Source organism: Sinocyclocheilus rhinocerous, unplaced genomic scaffold (assembly GCF_001515625.1).
Source record: "Sinocyclocheilus rhinocerous isolate Xijiao unplaced genomic scaffold, SAMN03320098_v1.1 scaffold3868, whole genome shotgun sequence".
Taxonomy (NCBI): Eukaryota; Metazoa; Chordata; class Actinopteri; order Cypriniformes; family Cyprinidae; genus Sinocyclocheilus; species Sinocyclocheilus rhinocerous.
Genome location: NW_015659400.1, coordinates 12,731 through 19,088, shown reverse-complemented (window position 1 = coordinate 19,088; position 6,358 = coordinate 12,731). Strand labels below are relative to the sequence as shown.

Below are 6,358 nucleotides of genomic sequence, written 5' to 3'. Positions count from 1 at the left end.
GCCTAGCAATTACGAGTAGATAGGGAAATAAGAGTGGTGAAACTGCGGTAAACAAATTCAAACAGAAAGAACGAACAAAATCATGGAAACATATAAAATCGTTCTGGTTTCATTGTGTAACCCCATGAAAAACTTTGCGGTTTATATCTCACAATGGTGTGATGAGGCCTAGCGTGGTAGCGCTTTTAAACACTAGGATAAAGTCAAGATATCTAGCAATTTTAGGTATACTTAAGCCTGGTGCGTGAAAGGCTTAGAACAAGTGTTTTTAGACCATATTGTTCTTATTGCCTCTATAAAGATTTGAACGTTTATATTCATTTATGGACGTTGTTACAGAATTTGTCTTAGTGACATTCAATGGAATATTTTATTAAAAGAAACAAAACACTTTTGTAACTGACTAATATTTAAGCTAAACAAACATTTACAATGTGAAAAATTAAGAGAATTAAGAGATGTTAAAAGCTGCTGGCCTCATGTTTTCTTAAAGATGAACAGCCAGACATGACAACGCATAGTTACAGTCATACCTGTTTCCTGGAACAAAACTAAAAGGCGGACTCCTAAAACACAAAGACTTAATAATATGGACTGAATCATCGCTTTTGCTTAAAACAACTGATCAAGTCGTGTTTAGAGACGCGTACAAAGAAAATAGTGTTTCATCACCATCTTCAACTTTTAAGTGTTTTAAATGTACAGAGAAATAGTAAGATTGAGGCCTTGTGTCTCGCAGCAGATTCGTAGACAGACCAGAAATGAACACATATTATTATTTCAATTAATGACGTGTTAACAAACAATGGTTAGAATGTGTGTTGTGTTAGACAGGGTGCTTCATGACCCAAAGGGGTATGTTTGTTGTGTTCTCTACCTCTGCATGTCTTCATCTCATTGACCGTAACTAGTATTTAGGATGACCAGGACTATAGGCAAGGCAAGGCATGTTTATTTATATAGCATATTTCATAAAAAATGGTAATTCAGAGCGCTTTACATAAAAGGAAGTAAAATAATCATAAAAAAATAATAATAGTCACAACAGTAAAAGAAGGAATTTAAAAAAAAACTTTTAAAATGATTTAAAAATTGATTTAAAATTAATTAAAAGAGTTAAGAATAGAAAATTGTTATACATAAAATACAGTGCAGCCACTTCGGACGTAGCACAGTGCTCATTCAGTAAATGCACAGCTAAACGGCTAGATTTGCTCCATATGTGAAAACACCATTTGTGTTTACACACACTTTTTAAATGAAGCACAACATAGCCTAATGGTAGTAAAGGGCTCAGTTCTCGAATTACACATGTGAAACAGGATGCTTCCACCCACAGAGGCACAGACCTATCTGCCCGAACCATCTTTAATGACTGAATACAATCGAGGGTCTTTCTCTGAAAATATTTTTCTAAAAGATACATTAACTTCATCTAAATATTTGAGACGCTGTTTGAGGTGACAAGCAAACACACAAGCTCCTTCGCATCCGTTTAAAACAAGATAAATGTTTTTCATTTTATTTTTAAACATACCTAAATACTTTGGCAACATGTTTCATCGTGCACTGTAAAACTTTTCCATGTAAATGTACAATAAAATACTGGCAGCTGGGTTGCCAGCCACATTCTGTATTTTTACAGAAACACAACTGTAAACAACATTTACAGTATTGTACTGTAATTGCCAGATACAATATATTGCTGTATTTTATTTTATTTTTTTACAGTGTGTACTGTAAAATTGTTCCCTGTAAATTTACAGTAAAATACTGGCAGCTGGGTTGCCAGCCACATTCTGTATTTTTACAGAACCACAACTGTAAACAACATTTACAGTATTGTACTGTAATTGCCAGATACAGTATCTTGCTGTATTTATTTATTTTTTTTACAGTGTGTACTGTAAAACTTTTCACTGTCAATTTACATACTGGCAGCTGGGTTGCCAGCAAATTACTGTATTTTTACAGAACTATGATTTAGTACTGTATTCTACTGTTATGCCACTTAATCTTACAATATTACATGTTATATATTGCAATAAATTGTATTTGTATGAATATTGTTTTCCTTAAAACATTGGAAAATATGACTCTTTCCATAACAGTAGTCTCAAATGCAAATAGAAAACAAAATTCTTAGAATTTAAAACGTTTATTTCTTAAGGACAAAGGCCAGAAAATTGCCTGAAAATGTTGGCTGAAATGTCAGCTGTATGAAATAAATGCACTTGAACATTAACAATCAAGTGCTCTAATTAACTTTCAACGAATGGAAAGGTTTTAAAATATTTTAAAATTATGCAAAAAAAAAAAAAGAAAGTCAGGAGGGGAAAAAATGCATTACATAAATATGTTGGCGGAAATGCCAGCTGTACTTTTTTATTGCAATTAACAGTTAACAGCACATCATTAACAATGCAGGAACCTTATTTCCTTTTAGTCCAATTACAGTGGATAGTGGAAGTGTCTAAATGAAATTCCATTTGAAGTCTGCAAGTTTTCTCAGAAGAGAGGAAACCTGTGGGTTCACAGTAGTGTTCTTTTTCTGCACAACTTGGCCAGTCTTCTTTGAAGTCACCTTCCCTTTCTTGGTTTTTGATCCACGTTCCGGGTTGATGTCGAGAAAGCGTCTACAAGGCAGAAAACAAACAACAAAAATTACTATTATGTTTATGCCTATTTCTATCTCTCTCTCTCAACCAGATGTGTTTCAAGGATTTGTTTGGATATAGTTATCACACCGAAATCGCAATTTTATACTACAGTCATCGCACTCCACTGAGAAAACATGGAACCAAACAAAACTTTGCATTTTGTCTTTGTAAACTATATTCTGCTATTAAAAAATAGCGTTTAGAAATTAGTTAGGTTAGTGACTAAATTAATTTTAACATACAGTGCTGCTCAAAAGTTTACACCCCCTTGCAGAATCTGGAAAAGCTGAACATTTGGGAAAAATAAGAGGAATTTAGAAAATTAAGGTTTATTTTTTATTTAGTCCTGCCCTGAGCAAGTTATTTAACGGAAGAAATGTTAACAAAGTTCATACCAAAGAATAATACCAGAATTTCTAAAAATAGCCCAGGTCAAAAGTTTACACCCCCGATTCTTAATACTGTGTGATGTTACCTGAACAATCAATGACAGTTTTTATGTTTTGTCATAGTTGTTTAAGGGTTTCTTGTTTGTCCTGAGTCATTAAACTGTCCACTGATCTTCAGAAAAATCATCCAGGTCCTCCTGAATCTTTGCTTTTTCAGCATTTCTGGATATTTGACTCATGTCCAGCAGTAACTGTATTTTGTATCTGTTTACATTGAGAACAATCAAGAGACTCATACACAACTATTACAATAGATAGAAACATTCAGTGATGCCCATGAAAGCAACACGATTCATATAAAGTCAGGTGGGTGTAAACCTCTGAAAATGGTTTTGGTGTATATGAGTGGCAAATGCGTAAGTGTCTAACCTCTGAACAAACTCAAGGGTGCATGCTGCCTCTTCCTGATACTGGAGGTTAAAATTGTAGAATGAGGCAAACAGTGCTGCAAGACCAGATACAATGTTGGGCTGCTCTCCTTCACACACAACCTGCCCTTCCACGCTCAACATCCACCGCTGGTTGCTTAGAGACTGACCTGAAAATGAAAAAAAAAAGAGATTAATAAAACATTTGAAAAACCTACGGTGTCTTTTTCTGTGATGTTATTTAGTTGTTTATACATAGGACTTTCCTGCACAAACTTTATACTGTCTTTTAACAGTTACGTTGAACTCACATCGTTCATTACTTAATTTTCTTTTAGCCAAACAAACACTTAGGGTTCATCTTTAACAAAGAAATACCGTAATGTATATTTCCATTTGTAGCAATGAGCTCTTTCCTAAAGGAACAGCTTTATTGGTAAAATGGAGGTAATGCTAAAGTTAGTTAAAGGGTTAGTTCACCCAAAAATGAAAATTCTGGCATTATTTACTCACCCTCGTGTTGTTCGAAACCCGTAAGACCTTCGTTCATCTTCGGAACACAATTTAAGATATTTTTGATGAAATATGAGGAATCTCTGACCCTCCCATAGACAGCAAGGTAACTACCACGTTCAAGGTCCAGAAAAGTTCCAAGATGATCGACAAAGTAGTCCGTGTGACATCAGTGGTTCAACTGTAAAGTTACGAAACTACGAGAATACGTTTTTGCACAAAGAAAACAAAAATAACGACTTTATTCCACATTTTCGTCTCTACAGTGTCACTTGTGAACGTGCGTTCACGACAGAACCATGACGCGAGCGTGTGGCGGCGCTGACCCAGATCCGGCGTGAGGACGTCATTACGCCAGATCTGGGTCATGCCACACACTGCCTCACAGCCCTCATATTTCATCAAAAATATCTTAAATTGTGTTCCGAAGATGAACGAAGGTCTTACGGGTTTCGAACAACACGTAAGGTTTATTTGGTTTATTTTTTTATTTAGTCCTGCCCTGAGCAAGTTATTTCACGGAAGTAAGGTTAACACCAAAGAATACAAAGAATAATAACATAATTTCTAAAAATAGCCCAGGTCAAAAGTTTACACCCCCGATTCTTAATACTGTATGATGTTACCTGAACAATCAATGAGTTTTTATGTTTTGTCATAGTTGTTTAAGGGTTTCTTGTTTGTCCTGAGTCATTAAACTGTCCACTGATCTTCAGAAAAATAATCCAGGTCCTCCTGAATCTTTGCTTTTTCAGCATTTCTGGATATTTGACTCATGTCCAGCAGTAACTGTATTTTGTATCTGTTTAAATTGAGGACAATCAAGAGACTCATACACAACTATTACAATAGATAGAAACATTCAGTGATGCCCATGAAAGCAACACGATTCATATAAAGTCAGGTGGGTGTAAACCTCTGAAAATGATTTTGGTATATATGAGTGGCAAAAGCGTAAGTGTCTAACCTCTGAACAAACTCAAGGGTGCATGCTGCCTCTTCCTGATACTGGAGGTTAAAATTGTAGAATGAGGCAAACAGTGCTGCAAGACCAGATACAATGTTGGGTTGCTCTCCTTCACACACAACCTGCCCTTCCACGCTCAACATCCAAAATTTTTGGTCCACCCTCCTGAATAGACGATTCCAAAAGTCTGTGCACTTTTTTGTCAGTAAGCATCTCAAAATGGCCATATATATGCCTTTGTGTGAAGAGATACGGCCATTTGGTTCTTAAATCTGCAATTGTAGGGGATGGGATTTAATTGATCATCTGACGCTGGAGGCAATAGGTCTCCTTCATGAGTTTACAAATGTCCCCTCTTTGTGCTCCAGAGATTCCCTCATGACGATGTATCTCCTCCATCTTTTGACGCTTAACTTCAAGACTTTCGTAACTTTCACCAGGTGGAAGAGTAGGCTGCCAACTTGTACAGCCATATGAATCAGTGGAACTTCGTTTTTTAGTAGTTCCAGTTTCACTCCTTTGGGTCCTATGATGACTGAGTGTACTTTTTCGATTCAGATGCTCTATACGTACTTTCAGTTGTGTCAGAAGAGATGCATATCCACCCCCAATCTGCCTGTCACCTACCATGTCGGCAAACGTTTTTGTATACTGCCTGACTATTTGGCGAGTAACAGTAAGACACTGTGATCTGGTTGGGTTTTCTTCATGTTTTCTCATTTCATCAGCAAGGATTCTAATCATTTGTCGTCGGTCAGCTGGGGAAGGTCTGTGGCCATTCTCAATAGCACTCTGTATACCTGCAGGCATTAAGTTCCAGGGAACTTTGAAATTTTCAGGCCATGAATGTGAAACACCGGTTGATCCTGGACTGCTTGCTGATGTGCTTGAGGAGCTTGATGGAGGTGCATCAGGAGTAGTGCTGGCTTCAGAGGGAACCAATGGGAGAACCTCAACCGGTTGCAAAACCCCAGTTTGGTTTTGATTTTCTGTAAATGATATACAATAAAACATCAGTCATAAAAAGTACTGCAATTCAATGTAACATTTTAAATTATCAATATTATTATTTTTTTTAATTAAACAACCTTATCTTTACCTTGACTTTGCCAGGCATTAAGAAGTTTTCTGCATTGGATAGGTCGTATGAACTCCAAAATGTCATCTTCCTTTACATGAATCAAATCATCCAAACCCTCAACTCCCTGATCCATGAGCTTCTCAACCAGTTGACTGGTAACATCTGGAGATAGGCTTGGCAACACCGACAGTACTGCATCTTTCAATACTTCTTTCAATCCAGACATTATTCTAGAATTGGGAAAGAATGGTGGAGAACTATTACTGACAAGCCACACAGAGAGTATTCAGGAAGAGGATAGTAATCCAGTAAGCTGTCTT

At 36.5% G+C, this 6,358-nt stretch overlaps 1 pseudogene; it reads right to left on the bottom strand.

Moving 5' to 3' along the window:
* Positions 1 to 2,473: 2,473 nt before the first annotated feature.
* The window catches only part of LOC107723782 (uncharacterized), a 7,964-nt pseudogene continuing 4,079 nt past the window's right edge, over positions 2,474 to 6,358 (bottom strand).